Below are 14,042 nucleotides of genomic sequence, written 5' to 3'. Positions count from 1 at the left end.
TTTATAATTTTCAGGTAGACTTTTGAAATGCTATTGTATTGTTAAAATTTGAATTTATTTGATATTTATTATTCTGTAAGATATGCAATAGTCACCTGTTTCATTTTTTTCCTCAATTGATATATAGTTAATGATCATAGGGTCAACCTTCCTCCCCTAATTCATAAGGATTTTACCTATAAATCTAAATATACACTATTGAATTGATTTATTTCCAAATTGCTGAACTGTTGATGTCTTCCCTGGTTGTTCTTCTTTTTTTAATTGAAATTTTGTTTTGGCTATTCGTAACCTATTTCCCCCCTAAGAAAACTTTTTTAAAGTAACTAAGACCCTCTCCTTGAGCAAACTTTAGTTAGGTTCTATGAGCCCTCTTCTGGATAAGGCCTTGACCCTGGACTTCCATGTTTGTCCTTTCTGAGTCCAGTTTTAGCAAGAATCCTGCTGAGTCCAAGAGTGAGTCCCCCACCCCTGATATCAGGTCACTCTGGCATAACTTCAGCAAGAATCCTGTTACGTTGGTTTGGCAAGAATCTCCCTGCCCTTGATGTATCCTTTTAGTAAGTTTTCATCCACTGACTTCGCAATCTACTCCTTGGCTATGAATCCCCACTTGTACTTCTTGCATTCGGAATTGAGGTCAATCTCTTTCCCCCATTGCAGCATCCTTGACACATACAAGCAGTCATCAGTAAAGTGTTCTTATCTTTTTAACAAATGTCAGAATAATTTTTTCTTTAACAAGAATCGACTTGTCATATTTCATAAATAATTCTAGGGTTTTAATTAGTATTGATCAATTTTGAGAATAATATTTGGCACATAGTCTGTATTTCTAGCTTTTTAAAAAAAATCTGTTGCATGAGTATAATTTTATTTTTATAGGTCTAGGTATGTGCATACAAATACACATGTGTGTAGTTTTAAGCTTTAATAATATCAGAAGTATAGGCATAAACTTACAAAACATATTTAAATGTTCATTTAGTTTTTTTACATTTTTTTTAGTTTTGGGAATTAGAATAATACATTTTTAATTCTTTTTAGTCAATGTTTGCCATGTTCAATCAGAAAGACTAAAACAAAATTAAAAATTTATGATTCACTAAATTAAATGCATGTATAGGAAATGTAAACAAATACACTTTCAAATGATTTTGGGGGTAGGTTTGTATAATTTGTAAAAAAGGCACAACATTTCAAAGTAGATAGAGGGGAAAGGCTTTTCTTGGCTTTTTATCCTGAAAATGAGACTAAAAATATAAAACAAATATTTATCTTATGAAAATAAAAGATCATTTTAACTGCTCCTATTTATGGCATACTGAAAGAATGAAATGAGACTGTTTTGTTGTAAATTTTCCTGATAATATTGTGTGAAAACATGATATAAAATTATTTATTTCACATTTGGCCTTTGTAACAAGGTCCTTAAACAGTCTAGTTTTACTTAAGTATGCAAGATTGGTTTGTTAAGCACTTTGATCTTAAAATCATTCTCTTTTAAAGCATTCATCTTGTTACTATCCTTCTTCATTTTATCTTCTTTAATTGCTAACTGGACTAATTTCAAATGATCTGGTCTGTACCTTATGTAGTTCCCAAGGTCACTTTCAATGACTTCATGCAGCGTTATAGTTTTTGCATAATTTTCATTTTCATATTGTAGTTGATGTATATTGTACTTTTTACTGTACTATTAGAAATAATTTCTACTAATCAATAAGAGACTGACCAATAATTTAGAGTGACATGCAGGGATATGCTTCACTGAAGTTTGGGAACTAATTTTAAAATCGAGCTATTAAAATAGTTATTTTAATGTTATAATGACTTAATAATGACTTTATCTTTTTCTATCTAATCTAACAACTGTGGAAACTCAGATAACTTTTACCCAGACAATCATCATACCCTTTTATCACATGAGTATTATCCTGTGTTTTTTCAGTCAACTTCCTTTTTTGGGTAACTTTTATATTACATATCTTTCCATGTTAGGACCTAAAAATATACTTTATTCTTGTATGTGGTATATATGCTTCATAGGTTTATCAACTCCTCTGTTGGTAGAAATTTAGGAGACTTCTCATTTTTCACTAGTACAAAGAACACTGTGCATGGTTGGTAATGGAATAAAGGATGCATGGATTTCAGGATTAAAAAAAAAAGAACACTGTGCATAGCTTCTTAAAATTATTATTATTATTATTTTCTTTTTGGAGGGAGCACCCAGATCATAGCTTTTTTTAGTTATATGAGAATATTTCCCAATAATAGACATGAAATGAACTTGCTGGGTTGAGATTTTAGGTATTTTACATTTAAGCATATTTTGTCAATCTGTACTCCTCAATGTGTTTAGAAATTTTGCATTTCCATAGACAGTACATGAGCATCCCATATTATGCTCTGTCCAACTCTTGAATATTTCCAACTTCTTGTTTTTTGTTTCCAACCTGATGGATGAAAACTGGCATTTAATTGTTTTAATTTGTGTTTTCTTACTAACTGGCAAGGGTGAGCATCTTTTTCTATGTGTATTGCTCTTCCCATTTTCTCTTTTGTGAATATCCTCAATATATATGTTACTAATTTTTTTCTATTGAATTATTTGTCTTCTCTTGTTCATTTCTAAGAATGTGATATATGTTTGAAGTACTAAGCTTTTATCTCATATACGTTACACATACTTTCTACCTGTCTGTTGCTTATCTGCTCATTTTATTTATTGTAATGTTAATATTATATATGACTTTTCAATTTTGAGGTGTTAAGGCTTCCCTATCTTCAATTATATTTTCTTCTAATGTGTTTATAATTTTATTTTTAATACTTTTAACACTGCCTTTAAAACTTAGCTTTAAGTTAAGTTCTTAATCTGCTGGAATTTTGATTTTGTGAAAAATGTGAAGCAAGAAAATCCAGTGAGGTTTATCTTTAAAATATGCCTAGTATCCATCTCTTCTCTCCACCTCAGCTACCCTCTGGTTCTAGACACCATCACAGTTACAGATTTCTGCAATAGCATGCTAAGTGATCATCTTTTGTCTGTACTTGTTGACTTCAAGCTATTTCAATACAGCATCCAGAGGTATCTTTTAAAAATGTAAAATACACTTTGGGAGGCCGGGGCAGGCGGATCATGAGGTCAGGAGTTTGAAACCAGCCTGACCAACATGGTGAAAGCCTGTCTCTACTAAAAATACAAAAATTAGCCAGGCATGGTCGTGCACGTCTGTAGTCCCAGCTACTCAAGAGGCTGAGGCAGGAGAATCGCTTGAACCTTGGAGGCAGAGGTTGCAGTGAGCTGAGATCACGGCACTGCACTCCAGCCTGGGCGACAGAGGGAGACTCCATCTCAAAAAAAAAAAAAAAAAAAAAAAAGTAAAATAGCAATAGCTGCTGTTTTCACTCAGAGTAAAACCAGTGTGTTCAGAATGGCTAACATGATCTGTCCCCATTCTCACTGGCCTCTCTTATGACTTTGCCGACCCCTTTCTTCATCCTTCAATGTCTTAAAGTTTGTATTGGCTTTAACTTACACACCACCTCAGCTCTATGCACATATCCCACTTTCTACACAGAGTACCCAAGGACAACCTGGTCTGTTCCCATAGGCCTCAAGCTAGGTTGCTGCTATAACAGCTTCTTCTACTTTAGACTGATTGGCCTGCTCTTGCTGGTGTTCCTGGTCCCTCTTTAACATATGAGCACAAACTTTCTTTTGCTTCTTTTTTAGGGTTCCTGTGTTGCCCCTAAGTTTCAAGACATGGGCAGCAGCTCTTCGCTCTTCATTTTACTAAGCACCCAAACATGTGCAACTCAGAAGTGTGAGGGGCTAATTCCTAAATAGTGAACTTCGACAAAAGGGTGATGGAGTCAGTGGACAAATTATTTTTCCCTTTTCCTCCTTTTGGAGGCAGAGTAGCTTCATGCAATTTCTGGAAATGTCTTGCATGGCTAAGCAATTGGCTTGCTATAAATCTGTGTCCAGCTCAACGATATTTTCCTTTATTGTCTTCTATCTAATTCCCTGTTTTACTTCATTTTTCCAGCATTCCTGCTTCTCTGGGATTGTACTTCATAATAAAACGTTAGCACAAATGTATTTCCTTTAGGGTCTGTTTTCTATAGCACCATGGCTAAGACAAATTTTTCTGCAATGTTGTGCTTTCACTGAAACCTATCCCAGTCACCTACTCCAGGCACCGCTCACCCCTACAAATCTCTGACTTTCTCATTTATTATTATCTAATGTATAATTTACTTAATTATTATAATTATTATTTGTATCTTCCCTCCTTCCCCATAATAAAAGCTTTCAGGTTATAGAGAATCAGAGGTCTTTGTTTTGTTGATAGCTGTATCCCCAGCACCTAGAACAATGCTGGGCACATAGTAGACCCTCAATATCAGTTGAATGAACTGAAATGAGGTCTGGTATTGATACTACTGATGAAGCATCACCACCATTGCCACTATAATAAATTTGAACTTATCTCTGCTTCTTTATACTATCAGATGTAGGTTAGGAGGCCTGTTTGGGCAGGAGCTTCTGATTGGCAATGTTTAACACTGTTTCCCTTATCAGCTTCCAAGAAACTGATTTGTTTTCTGTATTGGATGACAAGACCCCTCCTTCTACCAAAAAATCAAACAATAGTTGGTTCCCCAAAAGAAGGACTAGCTGAAAAAAAGAAAAAAATTTCCTTATAGGATTGAATTAGATTTACAAATTAATTTGGAGGGACTCTTTATATTTTGAATATTGTTATCTAAAAGTATTGAATAATCTTTTATTTATTTAGGTCACCTTTTATGTTATCTGGATGTTTTCAAAATATTGCTTTGTATCTTTGCCTTATGCATTTCTTGTTATATTTATTACTAGACAGAATTTTTCAAAACTAGTATGAATAGATTCTCATTTTCTAATTGATTGTGTTTGGTATATAACACAATTGTTTTTTATTTCTATAATAACTGTGTATCTGTCTTCCTTGCCATACTCATTATCATTGTTTTAAATAATTTGACATTTCTCACATTTAATTACTCAATTTATTTGGAATTTTATGTATGGCATTTAGTGAAGATCTAACTCAATTTTATTTTTCCAGTTGTTCACCCAAATGTCTAAGCCATTATAGTTGATACTTCTCTTTTCTCCTTATTAATTTATGATGCAAATGAGCATATACTAAATTATTTTGTGCCTAGGCTAGCTATGTTTTTGAATTATTTCCTCCACATTCATTGTTCAACTTCATAGAGAAATCTATTTCCTTGACTGTGTGCTCTGTCCCTGAATGACTATGAAATGCTTGTATAAGAACTAAAAATAACCATCTGGACATCTCCAATAGCAATTACTTCAACACATCTAACTCATACCTGGCAGTCTTTCTCTATGTCCTATCTCAGTTATTAACACTGCCAGACGGCCAGTTGCTCCAGCCAGAAACTTTAGAATAATCCTTAAATCCCCATATCCGGTTGGTTAGGAAGTCTTATGAATTCACTGTTCCAAACATCTCCAAAATATTTTCTCTCCTCTCCACTAACACTGCATTCATTGGAGTGCTGTCGGCTGTCAGATCTCAGCTTAAATGTCACCTCCTGTGAGAGGGTTTCCTGCCACCCTATTAAAGAAGACTTCACCTTATGGTTACTGTTGTATCACCTCATTTCTTTCCTTTATAAATGTTCTAACAGTTTCTAATGACTCATTTAAAACTTTTTACTAATTTATTATTTATTTCTCCAGTAGAATGTAAGTGCTGTGACAGTGGGCCTTGTCTATTTTGTTTTCTCTAGTAACGACAGCGTCTAGTTTTTAGCATGTAGCGGGCACTGTGTAATTATATAAGAATGAATGAATTAATTAATTAATGACACAATGCCCTCTTATTAGTTTTATATGCTTCCACCTGTCTTAGTCATTTTCTTCCAAACAGCCCTCTGCACTGATAGAACTGGTTACCAAAATAGTGATCTAATCATGATAACTCTCATTTAAAAACCCATTGCTGCCTCCTTAAGTACAAGATAGATACTACTTTCCTTAGCCTATAAAAAAAAATGATAGAACTACTTTGAATCTACTTTAAATGAAGTTTTGAGTAGAATTGAATATATGATATTAGATCAAAATCTTAAATTCATATTTCTGTATTAAATTCTGTATTTAGAAAAACTGAGTAGTTTTAGAGGGAAAAAAACAACATGAATTAATCCAGATTATGTGTATCCTTTCTTCAAAGATGTTTCCAACTTATATTTTCCCAAATATTAAATTCTTTTATTTCTATTCTCCATAGGGATTTTTTTGTTTCTATTAATTTTTTTCTATATTTTAGAATTTTAACCCTTAAACACTGTTTTTTTTTTTCTAGGTAGAGCTACAGAAATCAAACAGAAAATCATTGTGTTTTGGGATTAGACAGCAGGGTTGATTTCTCTTATGCCATTTTTTCTTCTACAGATAATAAGCCGGCACTGTGTGATAAAACTTTCAGGGACAAGAAAAATGTGCTGTGTTCGCAAATACTGTCCACATGTGACTTTTGAATATGTAAAATGACTAGGTGACTGAAAACTTGAATTATTAGTTTTATTTTATTTGAACTTATTTAAATTTAACTAATCGTGTGTGACTAGTGGATACTGCATTGGACAGTGCTAAACACTCCAGGAAGAAGGCAAAAATTATCAGCCTGTTTGAAAAAGCAAGACTCAATTATCAGCTGACTATAGGAGACAACCTTTATACATAAAGATAGAGGATGAGAAAAATATGCAAAGTAAAGATTAATTATCAAATATATAGAGTGGATATATGAATATTATGCACATGGATTTTGGCAGAAAAAAATATTACCAGAGATAAAGAGAGATATTTAATTGTGATAAAAGATCAGATTTTGAGGAAGATATAACAATAGTAATGTGTAGACACTGATAATAGAGCTTCATCATGAGTAGAAATATTATGATGAAGAACTCTTAATCTTAAAATGAAGACAAATCTTATAAGATTGTGGTGGTTTTAAAATATACTCAAATGTTTTCTGATACTCCTCTTTTGTAAGGTGTAACCTAATTTCTTGTCTCTTGAGAATGTGATCTGTACTTAATTATCTACTTACAGTAAACAGAACTTGATGGAAGAGGTGTGTGTGACTTCTGTGACTTAGTCACAAATGGCATTGTGGATTTCTCCATGCCCTCTTTGTCTCTAATATCACTTGCTGTAGTAAGCCAACTGCCACACCATACGGACACTCAAGGACCCCTATGGTGAAGCACATGTGGCAAGAAGCTAAAGCCTCCTGCCAATGGCCATCTTAGACATGGATCCTCTAGCCCCATTCTAGCCTTCAGATGACTATAACCCTGGCTAATATCTTCACTGCAACCTCATGAGAGACCCCAAGTCAGAACTACCTGAGTAAATTATTTCTGAATTATTGATCACAGTAACTCTGAGATAATAAGTGTTCAATTTTTTAAGCTGCTAAACTTGGTAGCAATTATTTACTAAGCAATAGATAATTAATAGAAGACATAAAAGGTGAAATAGAAATAGTCACAATTATAGTTGAAGATTTCAATATTTATCTCTTAGAAATCAATAGAACAAATAAACAGCAAATGATAAGTATAAAGAAAAATGCTATAAACAAACTTCACTTAATTAACCTTTATAGAACACTCCACCTAAGAAAGGCAGAATACCATTGTTTTCAAGTGAATATAGAATATTCACAAGTATAGATATACCATATACTACAATAAAAAACAAGTTTCAGTAAGTTAAAAAGTATTGAAATCATACAGATTATGTTCTCTGGCCATAAATAAATTAATGAGAAATTAATAACGATAAGATATTGTTATATCTAGCAAAAAATTTTTGCTAGAAATTTCTAGTAAAAATAATAATATTATTATCAGCAATAAGATATTGTTATTTCTAGCAAAAGCTCAAAAATTGAGTATTAACAACATACTTAAAAATAATATGTAGGTCAAATAAGGAAACACAAAAGAAATATTTCAAGTTTTTCATTGAATAAAAACTTTTCAATTTTCAAATTTGTGTGATGCACCTAAGGCTCTACTTAGAGGAAAATTTAGTGCTTTAATACTTAGGAAAGAAAAAAGGTTTACAGTCAATCTAAACTTCCACCGTAAGAAGCTATAATAAAACGATGAGTGAAGTAATCCCAACATAAGTAGAAGGAAGGAAATTTTAAATATTCAAGTAGAAATTAAAGATACAGAAAATTTAAAAAACAATAAAATAAAAAGTAGTAAAGCCAAAAGCTGATTCTTTGAAAGAATCAACAAAATTGACAAGCCTCTAGTTTGAATGATGTTAAAAAAATCGGGGAGATACAAACTACCAATATCAGGAAAAGGGGGTATCATTAAAGATCTTATAGACATTTAAGGATAATAAAAACTATTTTGAGTAACTTTTTGCCAATAAATTTGACAACCTAAACAAAATAGATACATTCCTTAATAGGTACAAATCACTAAAACTGATGCAAGAAGAAATAGAAAATCTGAACAGTAATTCTATGTTTACTTAAAATATCATGATATAATTCGGCTCTGTGTTCCCACCCAAATTTCATTTTGGATTGTAGCTCCCGTAATTCCCATGTGTTGTGGGAGGGGCCTGGTGTGAGGTAGTTGAATCATGGGGCGGTTTTCCCCTTACTGTTCTCGAGACAGAGAATAAGTCTCACAAGATCTGATGATTTTTATAAGGGGGAGTTTCCCTGAGCAGGTGCTCTTTGCCTGCTGCCATCCATGTAAGACATGACTTGCTCCTTTTTGCCTTCTACCATGATCGTGAGGCCTCCCCAGCCATGTGGAACTGAGTTCATTAAACCTCTATCCTGCATAAATTACCCAGTCTCAGGTATGTCTTTATTAGCAGCATGAAAATGGACTAATACAGTAAACTGGTACCAGTAGAGTGCAGCACTACTGAAAAGATACCTGAAAATGTGAAAATGACTTTGGAACTGGGTAACAGGCAGAGATTGGAACAGTTTGAAGGGCTCAAAAGAAGACAGGTAAATGTGGGGAAGTTTGGAACTCCCTAGGGACTTACTGAATGGCTTTGACCAAAATGCTGATAATGATATGGATGATGAAATCCAGGCTAAGGTGGTCTCAGATGAAGATGAGGAACTGCTTGGGAACTGGAGCAAAGGCGATTCTTGTTACATTTTAGCAAAGAAACTGGTGGCATTTTGCTTCTGCCCTAGAAATTTGTGGAACTTTGAACTTGAGAGAGATGATATAGGGTATCTGGCGGAAGAAATTTCTAGGCAGCAAAGCATTCAAGAGTTCACTTGGGTGCTGTTAAAGGCACTCAGTTTTAAAAGGGAAGCAGAGCAGAAAAGTTTGGAAAATTTGCAGCCTGACAATGCAATAGGAAAGAAAATCCCATCTTCTGAGGAGAAATTCACGGTGGCTGCAGAAATTTACATAAGTAACAAGGAGTTGAATATTAATCACCAAAACTATGGGGAAAACGTCTCCAGGGCATGTCAGAGACATTTGCAGCAGCCCATTCCATCACAGACTGGAAGGCCTAGGAAAAAAAAATGGTTTGCTGGGCTTGGTGGCACACATTTGTAATCCCAGCTACTTGGGAGGCTGAGGCAAGAGGATGGCTTGAACCCAGGAGGCAGAAGTTGGAGTGAGCTGAGATCGCACCACTGCACTGCAGCCTGGGTGGCAGAGTGAGACTCTGTCTCAAAAGAGAAAAAAAAAAAAAAGAAAAAAAAGAAAAAAACCCTAAAGGACATGTACATTGAGAACTATAAGGCACTGCTTAGAATGTTAAAGATGTAAATAAATGAAGACAGGCTGTATTCATGAATGGTAGTCTAAATATTGCTAAGATATCAATTATCCCACAATGTATCTATAGGTCCAACCTCATCACAATCATGTTACCTCTTCTCCTTTTTTTTTGGGTAAAAATTGATAAACTGATTTTTTAAATTATGTGGACTTAAGAAAGCTAAACATACTCTTACCATATGATCCAGGCAATTGTACTCCTGGGTATTTACCCAAAGGAATTGGAAACTTGTGTCCACACAAAAACTTTCAAACAGATGGTGATAGCGCTTGTATCCATAATTGTCAAAACTTGGAACCAACCAAGGTGTTTTTCAGTAGATGAATGGAAGAGTAAACTGTGGTACTTCAAGATAATGAAATATTTTTTCAGTGCTAAAAAGAAATGAGCTATCAAGCCATGAAAAGAGGAAACTTAAATACATATTACTAAGTGAAAGAAATCAATCTGAAAGGCTATATATTGTATGATTCCAAATATATGAGCTTTTGGAAAAGGTAAAACTAAGGGGACAGTAAAAAGATCAGTGGTTGCCAGAGTTTGGAGGCAGGAACAGGGAGGAGGCATGAATAGGTGGAGCACAGAGGAATCTCAGGGCAGTAAAATTACTCTATATGATAGTGTAATGTTGGATACATGTCATTATAAATTTAAGTAATTGTAAATTACATTAAACCCTGATGTAAACTATGAAGTCTGAGTGATAATGATATGTCAGTGTAGGTTTTCAGTTGTGACAAATATATCACTCTGATGGGTCATGTTGATTAAGGGGGAGGCTATGCATGTGTTGGGTCAGAGGGTATATGGGAAATCTCTGTACCTTCTGCTCAATTTTGTTGTGAATCTAAAACAGCTCTAAACAATAGTCTATTAAAATTAAAAAATAAAATATTCAACTTTACCAATAAATAAATTTTTACCTAAATATTACATAACATGTGAAAAACTTAAAATAGTAAAGATAATTTCATTTTGTAAAACAACATTGTAGGATTTACATTACCTAACTTTGAGACTCACTATAAAGCAACAATAATAGAGACTGTGATAGTGGAATAAGGATGGATATATATATGTCAATGAAAAGAGAGTCCAAAAATAGACCCACACATGGTCAACTGACTTTTGAAAATAGATCTAAGATAATTAGATGAGCAAATTATATCTTTCTCAACAAATGATGCTGAAGTGAATGGATATCCGCATGGAAAAAGAAAGCCCTTACCTAAGCCTTTACTTCATAGCAAACACCAAAATTTGCTGGAAATAAATTATAGACCCAACTGTAGAAGCTAAGACTATAAAATCTCTAGGAAAAAAATAAAGAAGATAATGTTCACAACTTTGGCGTAAGCAATGATTTCTGAAAAGGACAAAAATATTAAGCACAAATGAATGATTTAATTGTATTTAATCAGAATTAAACACTTCTGCTCTTTGAAAGCACTCAAAATGGAAAGTCAAGTCACAGATTGAGAACAATACATATTATAGTAAATGTACTTGACAAGGTCTTTTCTCTGGAATATGTATTTAAATCTTATTAATAATCAGGCAAACAAAGCAAAATGAGCAAAGATTTGAATAAGAATTTCACAAAAGAAGATAGACAAATGATCACTAAGCACATGAAAATATGTTCAGCATCATCAAAGAAGTGCAAATGACACTGCCATTGAGATATCACCACACAAGCACTAGAGTGGCTAAAATGTAACACTATTAGATGTTAATAAAGCCATAGAGCATCTGGAACTCCTATATATTGCTGTGGGAGGAATGTAAAATGATACAACAACATTGGAAAACAGTTCCACAGTTTTATATAGTGCTAATTACATACCTGATAATATAAACAACTCCTAAGAATTGATAGGAATACAGAAATATAAACATGACCATGTAAACACTGTGTTTAAATAATCATAGCAATTTTATTCTTCATAGCCCCAAACTAGAACAACCCAAATGTACTTTAATAGTTGAATGTATTAAAAAATTGTGATATATCCATATGATGTAGAATGATAGCTACTATTAGAATGAGATAGAGTATTATTCAGCGATGAAAAGGAATGTACTATTGATATAAGCAACATGACTATACCTCCAAAACATGTTGCAAAGTGGAAGAAGCCAGACACAAAAGATTGCTATTTTATTACTGTATTTACATGAAATATGAAAATAGTTATAATCTATGGTGACAAAATTAGATCAGCAGTTGTCTTTTTCTGGGAATGAGGGTTGGGGGATTTATTGCAAAAGATCAGAAAGAAAACTTTTTGAGATTATAGAAATAGACTGTATATTGGGCACTTTGTTAGATGAGTATTTACATTTAAAAAATGTTTCAAACGAGCATATTTATTGTGTGTACATTGTACCTTTTTTGGTTTATTTGAAAAATATATAACTCTAAATATACTGGTTCATTTTAATTTGGGTTAAATATTTAAGAATTTTTTCCATGTGCTGAATCAAACAAGTAGAGTTGACAGTGGAGATCATAGTCTTATTCTCAAGGCATTTTCATGTAAAACAGGAGCTCAGGTAACTGGAGAGACTGCAGAAAAGCAGGTACAAATATTGATTATAAAATCCTGGGAAAATGTAAAGAGGAAGGGGATAGAGGGAACATGGTATATTTTCATTCTATAATTAGAGTTAGCAGCTGCATCATTCTGATTTTCCTTTTTATTCATTTCAGATTAACTAATTTGAGTTGAGGTCATAATATTGTTGAGTAAATATAATCATTCTGAGCATAGCAATAGGTTTAGAAGGTTAATTTAGGGTGCCTCTTTGTTATTAGATGTACCTGAAAAACACTTTTAGGCAAAATTAGACCAAATTAAAAACACTGGTGTTTCAATTATAATAAACACTCAAATATAAGTTTTATTATTTTTATTATAACAATAAATAATAAATAATGTATAAGTGTGCAGACATGGGCCAGACTACGTTTTGAAAATTTCCACAGTAAGGTAAAGGATTATAAAGCTTTCTGGTATAATACTAACAGAATTTAAAAAACATGAATAATATTAAAGAATGGGCTTTAGCTAGTGATCAGTTCTCTTGGAAGCAATACTCTCTGAATTTTACTGAAAGAAAATTCAACTTTAATACAATATTTAAATAAATCAATACAACATCTTAACTATAAAATAAAAAAGAGAAAACTATTTGTATAAGACAATAGGTATTTCAATATATAAATTCTTGGGTAAAACTACCTTAGGAGACAAAATAAAATAAAAGTTTGCACCTATTCTTAGGTGACCCCAATATAATCGATGGGGTGTTGATATTGTGCTGGTGACTCAAATACCATGGGCAAGGTTGTCAGCAGTGTTGTGCTTCTCTGAAAGCACATCAAAAAAAAGTCCAAAAACGCAAAGTAAATTATCTTCTCAATTTATATAGTAGATGTATCCTAGAAATTAAAAACAACATAAAAAAATTTGATGTGGAAACATACTTAAATTAGGTTTCAAATATAATGCAAGGTTTTGTTGTTTTGTTTGTTTGTTTACTTATTACATGAATGACCAGTGACCCATTCAGAAGTCCAAGGACAAAATATGTTGTAGGATTGTCCTGACCACTGAGGGACAGCTCGCACCCTGACCCCACAGTATACTAAGGCCTGCAGTACCCACCGTTCCCGGAGTAAACTAAAAGACATCCTCCTGCAACTCACAAAATCCATTAAGGAGTTGTTTCAAACCTTAGGAGAACAACTGACTTAGGCCATAAAACACAAACGAACAAACAACAACAAAAACTAGGCATAGCAGTAGTTCTGTTGAGTTAAAAAGGAGAAACCAGGACTGGAAGAGATGAAATTGTGAGTCTGGAAGGAAACCATTGCAAAGGCCTTTATTACGTTTAAGTAAATGTCTCCTAACTGAACTGAAAGCCTTCATTGTAACCATTGCTTTGGTCAGGAACATTTCAGAGACGCCGGGGGGCTGTTTTATTTTGCACTCCCTTTCCTGTCCTCCCAGCAGCCTACCTAGCAGTAAGTTCCCCGGCCTGCAGTGTCCCCAGAGGGCACCTTCCCTCGACTAGCAACTTCTGAAACACCCTGGCCTTGGGCGCGTCTTGGATCTTCTAGGTACCCAGTGGCTGCGCA

At 33.6% G+C, this 14,042-nt stretch overlaps 1 protein-coding gene across 1 annotated transcript in view; it reads left to right on the top strand.

Moving 5' to 3' along the window:
• LAMA2 (laminin subunit alpha 2) overlaps positions 1–14,042 on the top strand; it is a 676,086-nt gene that overhangs the window by 26,273 nt on the left and 635,771 nt on the right. The gene's annotated exons all lie outside the window — the stretch shown is intronic.

Source organism: Rhinopithecus roxellana, chromosome 4, assembly GCF_007565055.1.
Source record: "Rhinopithecus roxellana isolate Shanxi Qingling chromosome 4, ASM756505v1, whole genome shotgun sequence".
Classification (NCBI taxonomy): domain Eukaryota; kingdom Metazoa; phylum Chordata; class Mammalia; order Primates; family Cercopithecidae; genus Rhinopithecus; species Rhinopithecus roxellana.
Note: the sequence above shows the minus strand (reverse complement) of the source record. Positions and strands in the feature narration are given on the sequence as shown.